The sequence below is a fragment of the Heterodontus francisci genome, unplaced genomic scaffold, assembly GCF_036365525.1.
Source record: "Heterodontus francisci isolate sHetFra1 unplaced genomic scaffold, sHetFra1.hap1 HAP1_SCAFFOLD_102, whole genome shotgun sequence".
Lineage (NCBI taxonomy): Eukaryota > Metazoa > Chordata > Chondrichthyes > Heterodontiformes > Heterodontidae > Heterodontus > Heterodontus francisci.
The window spans coordinates 1,320,999-1,334,767 of NW_027140380.1; the positions used below are offsets into that span (position 1 = coordinate 1,320,999).

Genomic DNA, 13,769 nt, shown 5'->3' on the forward strand with positions numbered 1-13,769 from the left:
AATACAATGTCCACATCAGATTGACAGGAAAGATAAATGTGATTCAGAGCCAATCATATTCCTTTTGGTGATGTGTGCTCAGCCTTGTTATATCAGCAAAGGCAGCAGGAAATGCAAATCCTGAAGAGTTTTGATAGAGTGAAGAAGGAGAAAGTGTTGCCAGTGACAGAAGGGTCAGTAACCAGAGGAAACACATTTAAAGTAATTGACAAAAGAATTAGAGTTGTGATGAGGAGATTGTTTTTTCAGCAGTGTGTTGCTCTGGTCTGGAATGCAATCCTGAAAGGTCAGTGGAAGCAGATTCAATGTTAACTCTCAATGGAATTGTATATATACCTGACATGGAAAATATAACAGGGCAATGGGGGAAAGGACAGGAGTGCGGGATGTGGGATTAATAGAATAGCTCTGTTCAATATCAAGCAAATGCACAGTAATAAGGTTCAGTGCATGGACCTCAGTTATTTTCACTCTATCAATGGCAGAGAAGGCTCGAGGGACCATGTGGCTACTCCTCATGTTCTTCCCAGTGTCCAGGATGAAGTGCAACATCACACTGATTTCCAGATGGCCAAAACAAATGCAACGGACATCTTTTCTGGAAACATCACATTTAAAGTGAGAAACTAATCATAAGGCACAGACGGGGATTGAACCCGTGATCTTCAGTTAACGAGACTGACGCCTTACCATTTGGCCACCATGCCTTTTGTTAATGGACACCTGAGGCTCCAGAGGAGGATTTGTGATTCTTTTTCAGTTTGGTTGAAACAGCATCGAGAAACATGCACAGAAATAAAGAGGGATTGTGGAATGGGAAACAGATCAGCCTCATTTACATCATCAGCATCATGAAATCTTCATTCAGACGTTCCATTCTCATCCTCAGCTTTTCTCACATCTGTACAATAATATAAGAGTGGACATTGGGTTGTTACTGGGCAGATTATATAAATAGACTATGTGCATCATCACAGGAAGTGATGTAATATAATCTGTCCGGCACCTCATGGAGAGTTGTCGATGAAACCTTCAATGCAAGATGTGTAGAGTAAACTCAGGTTATTTTAACCGTCAGATTCTTATAAATTGTGTACTGAGCCTTGACAGATATCAGAATATTATATGGGGGCCACAGTAAACCAAAGCAATGATGGAGAAATATTTGCCTGTACCTTTGAAAAGGTCACTGGACTGAACCAAGCCGAGGAGTGGCCGAGATGGTTCCAGAGGTTTGCAAGGTATCGTACTGCATCGGGTCTCGTGCAGAAGCCAGACATGGAGCAGGTCAGTACACTATTGTCTGCCATGGAGGGAGTGTGTAGGCTACGTGTGAAGAAGTTATTAAGGCACTCAAGACCTATTTTAATTGAGGAAAAAAATGTCATCGTGGAGCCAAAGTTAAAACGCTGCATTTGCTGACAATGCAACCACCAGGTGACGCTGTACTAGCACATGCGCAAATGCAGCCTCTTCCACTGAAACGTCACTGTCTGTGACATTCAGGCAGCTGCCAGGATTAAAGATGGAGCTACTCAATTTATCACAGAAAACAACTTAGACCCAAAAATCCCCTCAAAGGTTGCCATCGCCGCCTCCGTCCCACCCCCAATAGTCCCCCGCTACCTCTTGCGCATTCGCCAGTTATAGAGTACCAAGTCATCTTAATTCACCTAAAGTGAATTACTTTCGGAGCAGTGACTGTCACTTCATAAGCAAATATGGCATATATCTACACAATGGACATGTTTTGGTTGATACTCGGAGAACGTTGCGCTGTTTGAAGTCTCATCAGAAGGACAGCACCTCTGACAGTGCTGCACACCCTCTGTAATTCAGTGAGGTTTCATAGAGTCAGAGAGTTATACAGCACAGAAACAGGCCCTTCGGCCATCGTGTCCGTGCCGGCCATCAAGTACCTATCTATTCTAATCCCATTTTCCAGCACGTGGCCGTAGCCTTGTATTCTGTGGCGTTTTGAGTGCTCATCTAGATACTTCTTAAATGTTGTGAGGGTTCCTGCCTCTGCCACTCCTTCAGGCAATGTGTTCCAGATTCCAACCACCCTCGAGGTGAAACATTTTTTCCTCAAATCCCCTCTAAACAGTGCCATCCCATTCTCCGGACGATCATTCCCCGCTTCCCCCCATCCCACTCTCTGACTGCTCACTCCCCGCTTCCCCCACCACCACCCCCATCCTGCTCTCTGGCCGCTCACACTCCAGGCCATGGGCTCTGCCGCTTCCCTCCTCTCGGCCACTTGCTCCAACATTGCCCCATCTCCCCTCGAGGCTCGCATTGCTTTATCAGGTGGTGCGGTGAAGAATGATCGAATGTTGGAGCGAGAGGCCGAGAGGAGGGAAGCAGCATGGCTTAGAGCTAGTGTCTGGAGGGACGTGGGGGGGAAGCGTGGCGTGAATGGACGGAGAGAGGGCAGTGCGGGGGTGGGGGGGGGTAGCAAGCGGCCGGAGGGCGGGGGAGCAGGGTAGCGAGGAGCGGGCAGCGAGCGGCCTGGAGTGAGTGGCTGAGAGGGGGTAGAGAGTTTTCCCGCGCATGCGCCACTTCTTCCTGGAAGACGGAGGCTGAGCATGCGCAGCATCTCAGAGCGCAGGAGACTGTTTGTGCATGTGCGCAGCTTGGAGCGCTCTGATGACGTCGGCTGGCCGCTGCATTGTCAGGAATCACTTTGAATTTAATAAGCGTACCAAACAGAAAGGGGAGAGTATTCATTCATTTATCAATGACTTGAACAAACTCACGGAGGTTTGTGAATACGGCAACTTAAGAGAAGAGCTGAATGGAGACAGGATTGTGTTCGGGGTATTAGACAACACCCTTTCAGATCATCTGCAGTCCAGGGCTGATCTCACATTAACGAAAGAGTTTCAATTGAGCAGACAAACAGAGGTTAGAAAGTTTAACCAATCCGTTGTTCGAGGGGACAGGGAGAGTCTGATCTCCAGAGTTGCAGACTCAATTGAATTTGTTCAGAAAACAAAAGGAAAAATTAGTGGTAAAAGACAAGAAAGACGGGAAGAGCATCTAGTGGTAGCTGCAACCAATTGCAGTCGGTGTGGCTGAGAGAGACACAAGTGGGAAAACTGCCTCGCCAAAGAACCTGAGTGTTTTTCCTGCAGAAAGATGGGACACTTTCAGTCAGTGTGTGGCAGTAAAATACCAGCACTGAATATAATTAAAGGGAAATCCCCAGAAAGCAAAAACATTAATGAAGTACAGGATATCCAAAGTGTGGAAATACATTTTTTAGGTGAAATCCAGGAAATAAAGTGAGAGTTGCTGGACGACAGAAATTCTGAAATATTTTAAGATAGATGTAGCTAGATTCTTGATAAACAAGAGGGTGAAAGGTTATCGGGGGCAGGTGGGAATGTGGAGTTGAGGTTACAATCAGATCAGCCATGATCTTATTGAATGGTGGAGCAGACTCGAGGGGCCGAGTGGTCTACTTCTGCTCCTAATTGGTATGTTTGTATGTAAGAAAACATGTTCTAGATACAATGAGAACTATCATTTGTTTGGAATTGGATTTGAAACCCCCTTTTATCAAAAGGTGATAGAGCTTTAATTTTTCTACAAATAACAGACAAATCCTTGTGGAGTTGAGATTGACAGAAGTCATGGGCTGGATTCTATAGAGCCCTCAACGTCGAGATCTGTGGTGGGGGTGGGGTGGGAGCCGCCTGAAGATGGCCCCGGATGAGGCCCGCCATGGACCTCAATGCCGGCAGGGCCTGGCTCGATATTGCCTGCGATGGCGAGGCGTTGTGGGGGAACCCCCACCGCTCGGCAACGGGACCACAAACCTGCATTAATTATTATCCCATCACTTCCTGATATCCAGCTGCGATCTCCAGCCCGGTGACCGGCACTGCCGTGCCTTCGGAGCCCCATCCGGGGAAATGAGGTGCAACACTGGTGGGGAGGGGGGAGAAGGTAAGTTTCTCAGTGTGGGGGAGGGGGGACGGAGTCAAAGTAATGTCATGGGTGTAGGGGATGGTGGGAAGGGTTATAGTTTACAGTTTGTGCAGTTTTGGGCGGCAGGTCAGATGGTAAAGGTAGGTTTTGGGAGGGAAGGGCAAATAATTAATTTAACTGTTATTGGGGGGATGGGAGAGAGGCAAAAGCAATGTATTTATTTCATTTCATTTAATCTTCCTTTAAATATTTTCCAGTAGGACTAACAGCCCTTTAAAAATGGCTGACACTCCAGTACAGTACTAAGGCATTGCTGCACTATCAGAAATGCTGTTTTTCAGGTGAAACAGAAAACTGAGGATCCCTCTGCCCTCTCAGGTGGATGTTAAAGGTACCATGGCACTATTTCAGAGAATAGAAGGGGAATTATTTCTGGGGTGCTGGTCATTGTTTAACCCTGAATCAACATCACTTAAAAACAGATTATCTCGTTTTTTCACATTGTTGTTTCTGGGAGCTTGCTGTGCGCACATTGGCCACCATGTTTCCTACATGACTACAGTGACTACACTTGGAAAGTTCTTCATTGGCTGTAAAAGGCGTTGCAACGTCCTGTGGTCGTGAAATGCAAGTCTTGCTTTTTCCATTGTTATCAGTGTCATTGTGATCAAAAGATCGGATGCGTGAACCCAAAGTTTAAATCAATTTTGACTTAGTAGTTGGCAGGAAAAAAGACAGAGGCGCAAGGGGAGAGCCAACTGTGCAACAGCCCCAACAAACAAATTTCTCTGCAGCACCTGTGGAAGAGCCTGTTACTCCAGAATTGGCCTTTATAGCCACTCCAGGCGCTGCTTCACAAACCACTGACCACCTCCAGGCGCGTATCCATTGTCTCTCGAGATAAGGAGGCCCAAAGAAGAAGAATGTAAAAGCATCTATATTCTTGCACTGTACTTAATAATCTCCATCTTCCTATCCTTACAGAGTGCAATGTCATCGACCCTGAAATTGATTCCAGAATCTCATAGGATCTTAGACTCATAGAAAGTTTAAGGCACAGAAAGAGGTCACTTGGCCCTCAGACAATTTCAGCCCAGTTCTGATGAAAGGTCACAGATCTGAAACGTTAACTCTGTTTCTCTCTCCACAGATGCTGTCAGACCAGCTGAGTATTTCCAGCATTTTCTGTTTTTATTTCAGATTTCCAGTATCTGCAGTATTTTGCTTCTGTGTTACTTTGAAAGTTAAAACTGAACCACCTGTCTACAATTCACACTAGGGTCTCCCATGAAATGATTCTGTATAATATTGATATAATGAATGCAGACTCCGAGCACAGAGCTTCCTGTGGGGAATTGGGGATATGAAAACCAGCAGACTCTGCAGGAATTTCCACTGGGAGCACAAATTCACAAAATCTACCTTTTATATATCGATTCATTTTGATTGTCCTTCTGGAAAATTATTTTGCAACAATTTAAACATCAACCCACAGCTCCATGACTGGGCCAATTATGAGGTCATCCTCTGACAGGTCATGTGACAGCTGGAGCCACAAGACATCAGAACCAGATTTGTGACTGGATTAAAACCCGGAATCCTGTCCCAATGGCTTTTCAAATAAAGCTGTTGCTGTTTGAAAACACAGCAGTTAAACTTTCTGCCTGACCATGAGGGGAGCGAGGGAGAAATTTACAAAACTCAATCCGTCAACAAAATAGTTCAAAAATCATTCATATCGAAATCATGTGAGGATTCATATGCAGTAGAGAAACAAGCAAAATACAGAAAGTACGGAGGAGAGCTGAAAAAGGAAATGAGATCAGCAAGAGAATGTATGAGAAAAGATTAGCAGGTCACATAACTGGGAACACTGAAGTCTTTTACCAACATATGGACAGTCAATGAAAGGGTGGGTCAATTAGGAGATCCTGTGGAGGCAGAGGGTGTGGCTGAGGCACTAATTAAGTATCACAAAATAAGCGGATGCTGCAAATGTCACAGCAAAGGAGGAGGAAGTGAAGAAATTGGACAGGATGAAAATAGATAAAGAGGAGACAATTACAAGGTTGGCAGCTCTCACAGTAGAAAAGTCACCCAGTTTGAATGGGTTGCATCCTGGGTTGCTGAGGGAAGTCAGGGTGGAAATATCAGAGGCTCGAACCACAATCTTTCAATCCTCCTTAAATATGGGAATGTTGCCAGAGGACTGGAGGATGCAGGTAAGCTTGGGTAGTTCGATCTTAGTTTAACTTGACCATTTTTATAATGTATCCATTGTAATAACTAACAAGGTCAAGAAAGCCATTTTATTATTAACACATGACCAAAGGAGCCATTTTGTGTTCAGTGCTAATGTGCCGTGAAGAGGACACTATTTGTGCTTAAACATTGGCACAACACGGGAAGAAACGGTTACCGATTATAAGCTCTCACTCAATTGGTGCAGAGTATGAGCACCAGGGGTTACTTCTGACAGTTGAAGAGATCATCGCATCTCATTGGATAGCTACCACCCACTCCAAGCTGGGTAGCCCCCAATCAGTTAGGTGCTGTCCTGCCACAACCTGCTTGCTTCAATGGGTGCTTGGAGCTTAGAGAGTCATCTCTCAACAGGCGGATCGATAATCAATGCACCAAGAAAATCAAGCTCAACAAAGAAGACACCAGTCCTTCGCATCACAAGCTGGAATGTGAGGAACATGTGTCCTGGCCTTACTGACACCCTTCTGCAGGTTGATGACACACACAAGACAGCTTTGATGGACAAAGAACTCGCAAGGCTCAATGTGGACATTGCTGTGCTGCAAGAAACTAGACTCGTCCAAAGTGGATCCCTCAAAGAGAAACACTACACCTTCTTCTGGCAGGGGAAAGCCCAAGAGGCAACTCGTGAGCATGGAGTGGTCTTCACAGTAAAAAACACGCCACTTGAGATGAGTGAACCAGCCACAGTAGGCTCAGAGAGACTTCTTACTCTTCACTTGTCAACAAGCGTGGGCCCAGTTAATCTCATGTGCATCTATGTCCCGACACTCACCTCCACCCCAGATGTCAAGGATCAATTCTATGTGACACTTGATACTGCCATCAGTAGAATTCCCAGCACTGAGGGACTGTACCTTCTAGGAGACTTCAACACAAGCTTGGGTACTGACTACACAGCTTTGCCAATGTGCATAGAGCACCAGGGGATTGGCAAGATGAATGAAAATGGACAGAGGTTGCTGGAGCTATGCTGTCACCATGGAATCTGTGTGATGAACAGCTACTTCCAGGTCAAGCTGTGCCACAGGGTGTCCTGGAGACATCTGAGATCACGCCACTGGCACCAGCTAGACCTTACCATCACCAGACATACCACCCTCAGCAGTGTCCTCATCACTCACAGCTATCACAGCGCTGACTGTGACACTGACCACTCCCTGGTGTGTAACAAGGTCAGGCTTCAGCCAAGGAAGCTTCATCCATCCAAGAAGAACGTCGTCCTCAGATCAACACTTGACGAACCACTGATCCAGAAAGGACCCAGGAGTTCCTCAACATCCTCGATCAGGCTCTTTCAGACAACAATGCTCAAGGTCTCAGTGCGGTGTCAAAGTGGAATCATCTGTTAACAAGCAGATGGAAAGGTGAGTGGAGCATTACCTTAAACTCTACATAACGGAGAATATTGTCATTGAAGTGGCTCTCAGTGCCATTCCAGACTTCCCTGTCATGGAGGAGCTGGACAGTGACCCCACCATAGTGGAGCTCAACAAAGCCATTGACCATCTTGCCAGTAGTAAAGCCCCGGGAAATGATGGTATTCCACCTGGAATCATCAAGAGTGGAAAAGCGGTTCTACTGCAGCATCTCCATGAACTTCTGTGTCTCTGTTGGAAGGAAAGATCTGCACCTCAAAACATGCGTGATGCAAACATTGTCACCTTGTACAACAATAAGGGGGAATCGCAGTGACTGCAGCAATTAGCGAGGCATCGCCTTGCTAAGTATTGTGGGGAAGGTCTTTGCTCGCATTGCTCTGACCAGATTGCAGACCCTGGCATCACACATCTATCCTGAGTCTCAGTGCAGGTTCAGAGCTGGTAGATCGACAGTCGACATGATTGTCTCACTTCGGCAGTTACAGGAGAAGTACTGTGAACAGTACAGACCACTCTACATTGTCTTTACATATGAAAATACGAATTAGGAGCAGGAGTGGGCCACTCGTCCCTTCGAGCCTGCTTCACCATTCAATAAGCTCATGGCTGAACTGATTACTCCACATTTCCATCTACCTCCGATAACCTTTCACCCCCTTGCAGATAAAAAATCTATCCATCTCTCCCTTAAAAATATTCAAAGACTCTGCTTCCACCGCCTTTTGAGGAAGAAAATTCCAAAGACTCGCGACCCTCTGAGGGGGAAAATTGCTCCTCATCTCTGTCTTAAATGGGTGACCCCTTATTTTTAAACAGTGACCCCTAGCTCTAGATCCTCCCACAAGGGAAACATCCTTTCCACATCCACCCTGTCAAAACCCCTCAGGATCTTGTATGTTTCAATCATGTCGCCTCTTTCTCTTCTAAACTCTAGTGGATACGAACTTAGCCTGTCCAATCTTTCCTCGTAAGACAGCGCACCCATTCCATGTATTAGTCTACTAAACCTTCTCTGTACTACCTCCAATGCATTTACATCCTTCAATAAATAAGGAGACCAGTACTGTACTCAGTGTTGCAGAAGAGGTCTCACCAATGCCCTGTATAGCTGAAGCATAAACTCCCTACTATTGTATTCAATTCCCCTGGCGATAAATGATAACATTCTATTAGCTTTCCTAATTACGTGCTGTACCTGCAGACTAACCTTTTGCGATTCGTGCACTAGGACACCCAGATCCCTCTGCATCTCAGATCTCTGCAATCTCTCACCATTTAGATAATATGCTTTTTTATTCTTCCTGCCAAAGTGGACAATTTCCCACTTTCCCACATTATACTCCATTTGCCAGGTCTTTGCCCAGTCACTTAACCTATCTATATCCCTTTGTAGTCCCCTTATGTCCTCTTCACAACCTACTTTCCTACCTATCTTTGTCATCAGCAAATTTAGCAACCATACTTTTGGTCCCTTCATCAAAGTCATTTCGAGAATTGTAGAAGGTTGAGGCCCCAGCACAGATCCCTGTGGAACACTCGTTACTTCTTGCCAACCAGAAAATGACCCATTTATGCTGACTCTCTGTTTCCTGTCAGCTAGCCAATCCTCTATCCATGCCAATATGTTACCCCTGACACCATGAGCTTTTATTTTCTGCAATAACCTTTGATATGTCACCTTATCCTTCTGGAAATCGAAGTACAATACATCCACCGGTTCCCCTTTATCCACAGCACATGTAACTCCCTCAAAGAACTCCAATAAATTGGTTAAACATGATTTCCCTTTCACAAAACTATGTTGACTCTGCCTTATTACCTTTATTTTTTCTAAATGCCCTGCTATAACATCTTCAGTAATCGCTCCTAACATTTTCCCGAAGACAGATGTTAAGCTAACTGGCCTTAGTTTAGTTTAGAGATACAGCACTGAAACAGGCCCTTCGGCCCACCAAGTCTGTGCCGACCATCAACCACCCATTTATACTAATTCTACACTAATCCCATATTCCTATCACATCCCACCTGTCCCTATATATTTCCCTACCACCTACCTATACTAGGGGCAATTTATAATGGCCAATTAACCTATCAACCTGCAAGTCTTTGGCATGTGGGAGGAAACCGGAGCACCCGGAGGAAACCCACACAGACACAGGGAGAACTTGCAAACTCCGCACAGGCAGTACCCTGAATCGAACCCGGGTCCCTGGAGCTGTGAAGCTGCGGTGCTAACCACTGCGCCACTGTGCCGCCCTGTCGTTTCCTGCTTTCTGTCTCCCTCCCTTTTTGAATAAATGAATTACATTCGCTACTTTCCAATCTGACAGAACCTTCCCGAAGCGAGGGAATTTTGGAAAATTAAAACCAGCGCATCAACTATCTCACTAGCCAATTCAGGACCTGGCGACTTGTCAGCCCACAGATCCAACAATTTGTTTAGTACCACTTCCCTGGTGATTGTAATTTTCTTGAGTTCCTCCCTCCCTTCCATTTCCTGACTTACAGCTAATACTGGGATGTTATTTGTATCCTCAATAGTGAAGACCGATGCAAAGTATCTGTTCAATTCATCTGCCATCTCTTAATTATCCATTATTAATTCCCCAGACACACTTTCCATAGGACCAACACTCACTCTTTTCTTTTTAAAATATTTATCGAAACTCTTACTAGTTGTCTTTATATTTCTTGCTAGCTTTCTCTCGTACTCTAATTTTACCTTCCTTATCAATCTTTTAGTTATTCTTTGCTGTTTTTTATATTCTGTCCAATCTTCTGACCTGCCTCCCATCTTTGCACAATTATAGGCTTTTTCTTTAAGTTTGATAGTATCTTTAACTGTTTTCATTAAACATGGATGGTGAGTCCCACCTTTGGAATTTTTCTTTCTGGTTGAAATGTATCTATTCTGTGTATACTGAAATTTTCCTTAAATGTCTGCCACTGCATCTCTATTGACCTTAACCTAATTTGCCAGTTCACTTTAGCTAGCTCTGCTTTCATGCCCTTATAACTGCCCTTATTTAAGTTTAAAATACTCGTTTGGGACCCACTCTCCTCTCCCTCAAACTGAATGTAAAATTCAATCATCTTATGATCGCTACTACCTAGGGGCACCTTAACTATGAGGTCATTAATTAATCCTATCTCGTTGCACAATGCCAGGTCTAGTATAGCCTGCTCTCAGGTTGGCTCCAGAACTTATTTTTCCAAGAAATTATCCCAAAAACATTCTATGTACTCCTCGTCTGCCCATCAGAATTTCCAGTCTATATGGAGATCAAAATCCCCCATAATTATTGCTGTACCTTTCTGACAAGTTGCCATTATTTCTTTTTTTATACCCCATCCTACAGTGTGGTTAATGTTAGGCGGCCTGTACACCACTCCCACAAGTGACTTCTTGCCTGTATTATTTCTCATCTCAACTCAAACTGCTTCTTCATCGTGATCTCCTGAACTTAGGTCATCCCTCTCTATTGCGCTAATACCATCATTACTTAACAGAGTTACCCCACCACCTTTTCCAAGCTTCCTGTCCTTCCTAAATGCCATGTCACCTCCAATATTCACATCCCAATCTATGTCGCCCTGCAGCCATGTCTCTGTAATGACTATCAGATCGTACTTATTTATTCTATTTGTGCTCTCTGTTCATCGGTTTTGTTTCGAAAGCTCCATGCATTCAGATACAGAGCACTTAGTTTTGTCCTTTTATTATTTTTGTAACCTCTAGCCTTATCTGTTGATTTACTCTTAGATTTGTCTGCTCTGTACCTTCCTGTCACAGTCTCTTTATCATTTCCCATATTTATACCTTTCTCTCTTGCCTTGCCTCTCCTCCTTGATTCACCATATCTTCCCAAATTTGATCCCTTGCCCCCACTATTCAGTTTAAAACCAACTCTACGTCCCTCGTTATGTGGCTCGCTAGAACACCAGCACCAGCACGGTTCAGGTGTAGACCGTCCCAACGGTACAGCCACCTCTTTCCCCAGTACTGGTGCCAATGCCCCACGAACCAGAACCCAATACAACCACACCAGTCTTTCAGCCGCACATTACTTTCTCTAATCTTATTTGTCCTATGGCAATTTGCACATGGCTCAGGTAATAATACAGAGATGATTAACTTTGAGGTTCTCCTACTTAATTTTGTGCCTAGTTCCTCATACAGACTATGCAGAACCTCTATCCTTGTCCTGCCTATGTCGTTGGTACCGACATGGACCACGACAACTGGATCCTCCCCCTCCCATTGTATGTTTCACTCCAGCCCTGAGCAGACGTCCTGAATCCTGGCACCGGCAGGCAACACAGCCATCTGGACTCTTGCTCCTTGCTGCAGAGAACAGAGTCAATCCACCTTACTATACTGTCCCCTACTACCACTACGTTCCTTTTTTCTCCTTCTTTGAGCCGCAAACACTTACTGCAGACGTGTTTGCCCTGGATCACACTGGCATCCAGGAGCTCCCACATGCTGCAGCTGTGACACATCACCTGTCCTGTCATCCTTAACGTGTTTCAATTAACTACTTTATTATTTTATTCAATTGTTTATTTTATTAAGCTTCCCACTAGTTTGTTTACTATTTCAAACATTAGGACTAAAATGGACCTCAATCACTTACCAGATACTCATCAAACATGCAGCTTTTTCCAAACCAATCAACTACCTGCTTGCCTGTGATGTCACAGCTCAACAGATCCTCACCAAACAGCTCCTTCCACTGCACCGAAGCAAGAACCAAATCCTGTATCCTCACCCCAGCGGCTCTCTGTTTCCCTGCTCTCACTCTCCATTGTGATGTCACTCCTTGATTTGTTTTACCCCAGCTCTGCTCCTCTCTCTCTCTGTCTCTGAGTCAGTGCTTTTGACACACTTGTGAACTCTCTGTTCCATCGTGCTCTTCTGTCTCTGGTCCAAAATCTGCCTCTGGTGGGATTTGAACCCACAACCTTTGAATGGTTTTTTTTATGATTATTTAGAAATCCAACACGCCATCCATTGCGCCACAGAGTCGCACATACTTTGACGAACATCACCAAGGCCTTTGATCTTGTCAGCAGAGACGGACTCTTCAAACTGCGATGGAAACTCGGCTGCCCTCCTGAACTCTTGGGCATCATCTCTTCTTTCCACGAGAACATGCACAGTTCCATCAATTACAATGGAGCAACATCAGACACTTTCAAGATCAGCAGTGGGGTAAAGCAAGGCTGCGTGCTGGCGCCAACTCTCTTAGGAACAGAGGAACATAGGAGTAGGCCATTCAGCCCGTCGAGCCTTTTCTGCCATTCAATTCGATCATGGCTGATCATCTACCTCAACGCCCCTTTCCCGTGCTCTCCCCATATCCCTTGATGTCATGAGTATCAAGATTTCTAACAATTTCTGTCTTGAACATGCTCAATGATTGAGCTGCCACAGCTCTCTGGGGTACAGAACTCTAATGACTCACCACCGTCTGAGTGTAGAAATTCAACTCGATCTCAGTTTTAAATGGCCCACTCCTTATTCTGAGACTTGGTCCCCTGATTTTAGACTCACCAACCAGGGCAAACATCCTATCTACATCCACACTGTCACGCCCTATAAGAATTTTATCAGTTTCAATGAGATCACCTCTCATTCTTCGAAACTTTAAGGAATACAGGCCCAGTTTCCTCATAAGACAATCCCACCATCCCAGGGATTAGTCTGGTGACCCTCTGTTTCACTCCCTCTATGGCAAGTATATCCTTCCTTAGATGAGGAGACCAAACTATACACAATACTCCAGTGCGGTTTCACCAAGGCTCTATACAATTGCAACAAGACATCTTTACTCCTGTACTCATGACCCCTCGTGTGAAGGCCAACATACCATTTGCCTTCCTAATTGATTGCTGCACCTGCACAAGAGCTTTTAGTGTCTCATGAACAAGGACACCCAGGTCCCTTTGGACATCAACACTTCCCAACCTCTCACCATTTAAGAAATACTCTGTCTTTCTGTTTATTCCACCAAAGTGGAGAACTTCACACTTACTCACATTATATTCCATCTGCCATGTTCTTTCCCATTCACTTAGCCTCTCCAGGTTCCCTGGAAGCCTCTCTGCATCCTTCTCACAGCTCACACTTCACCTAGCTTTGTGTCATCTGCAAACTTGGAAATATTACATTTAATCCCCACA

General features: G+C 44.9%; 1 non-coding gene across 1 annotated transcript; it reads right to left on the reverse strand.

The window, feature by feature from the left end:
- Window positions 1–635: 635 nt before the first annotated feature.
- On the reverse strand, window positions 636–707 carry trnat-cgu (transfer RNA threonine (anticodon CGU)). The gene has a single exon. It is a non-coding gene; the product is annotated as a tRNA-Thr (tRNA).
- Between the last annotated feature and the right edge of the window lie 13,062 nt (window positions 708–13,769).